The following is a 1,905-nucleotide window of genomic DNA, read 5'->3' on the forward strand; positions in this document are numbered from 1 at the left end:
TCCGTCGCCTCCTGCAAAGGGCGGCTGCGGCAGCCGAGGCCCCTCCCGCCAGCGGCCGCAGACCTTCCCCGCGACACGTGCAGCCGGGCCTCCCTGTCAGGGAGCGTCCACCCCGGGCCCAGCCACCCAGCACAGCGTCCTCTGAGTCCAGGGCCCACTGACACCCTCAGGGGCTCCCTCGTCGTCTTCAGCCGCGTCCGTGGGACCGGGAAAGCTCGCAGATGGGCCAGTGCGTCACAGCCTTCGAGGCGAGTTCCCGAGCCCCGTGCTGAGACCCGAGTCTCCCAGCCAGCAGGCACGGCCCGCCCCTCCCTGCCCGTCCTGCCCTGCCCTACCCCACCCAGCGCCGCACCCAGCGGCCGGAGGGGGCGGCACCTGGGCACAGGTGAGCGTGTCCCCCAGGTCCAGGTAATCAGTCTGTGACCCCGGCCTGGCCTGCGGGTGTCCTCTTCACCGCCTCCCATGACTGGCTCTGCTGGAGAGGCAGGAGGCCCACGGTGAGGCAGGGCATCGCGGAGCCCCCCACGGCGCGCAGGGCTCCCCCCACGTCCCCACCCGGATGTCCTCCAGGGCCCCATGCTGTCAGGAAGGCCTAACCCCTCCGTCTGAAACAGTGTCCAGAGCCCCCACCGAGCGGCTCCGCTGGCCGCGGCCCTCCGACCTGCCCACCAGCTCGGCGTGGCCGTCACAGCTCCACGGGGCCTCTTGTCTACACGGAGAACATTTCTCCACTCCGGAGTCGCCTGCGAGGCTTCACTGAGACTGTTCCGGGCACCGTGTCCTGTGGCTGTGGCCGCCTCCCTCCAGGCCCGGCCCCTCGTCGGACAGCGCCGGTCCTCGTGGCCAGTGGCCGTCCCGCCTGTGGCCTGCGGGCACAGGGCGTCTCCCCCCAGCTCCTCTGCTTCCTCTGGGACCGGAACGAGCAGGCGCACGCAGACCGGCGCGCCCTGGCGCCTGCCTTGACGTGGGCAGCCACCCCGGCGCACTACGTGAGCGGTGTCCGAGAAGTGTCTGGTCACAACAGAGCCCGAGTCGGCACCGGAGCCTCTGTAACCTGATACGCCAGGAAAGATGCTCGGCAGCCGGTGCCCGCTGGCGGCTGACCGCTGGAGCGTGCGAGGCAGAGCCCAGCAGCTGAGCACAGCCCAGGACAGGCCTCGCTGCTGACCGTCACAGCACCGTGGTCAGAAGCGCTGCAGCGGCCTGGGGCGCAGGTGGGGGCAGGGAGGCGGAGCCCCCACTCCTCACTAGCCCTTCTGCTCCCAGGAAGCAGCACCCACGTGCCAAACCAGTCTCAGGCCCCGCCAGCGGTGTGAGCGTCCTAGGGGGGCCCCCCACCTCCAGCCGCTGTGAACTCCGCCCCCAGCGCACCTGAGCACAGGTGAGGTGTGGGCGTGGCTCGGCACGATGGACTTTATTTGTGGACATGAAGTTGGGATTTCATATGACCCTCGTATGTCAGGAAACATTGTCCCTCTTGCTTCGCTAACGTGGAGGGGGAAGGACTCCCTCAGCCTCCATGTCTCAGGTGGGGATGCAGCCCCAGGCCAGAGTCTGAGAACCCTGGGGGGTCATTAGTAAAGTGGGAAGAAATGGAGAGTGAGTTCGGGAAAGTTCAGTACTTGCTACAAACAGTGACGTGATTAGACGTACAAACACCCAAATACTTTTGCAAATATTAAGAATAAAGCTTTGTGGGTGTGTATATATATATAGCCATTGTTACCTCAGTTAAAAAATACAATTAAAAAGTTAACAAAAATTTTAATGTTTCAAATTTGCAATAAAAAACATATTTTTAAAAAAAACACAGTATATTGACCAGTGGATTCAGATAGAAAACCCAGATATAAACCCACAGGTTTATGGACAGCTAATCTCCGACAAAGGAGCAAAGAAGATACA

The sequence above is a fragment of the Condylura cristata genome, unplaced genomic scaffold, assembly GCF_000260355.1.
Source record: "Condylura cristata isolate star-nosed mole 26May11 unplaced genomic scaffold, ConCri1.0 scaffold00016, whole genome shotgun sequence".
Lineage (NCBI taxonomy): Eukaryota > Metazoa > Chordata > Mammalia > Eulipotyphla > Talpidae > Condylura > Condylura cristata.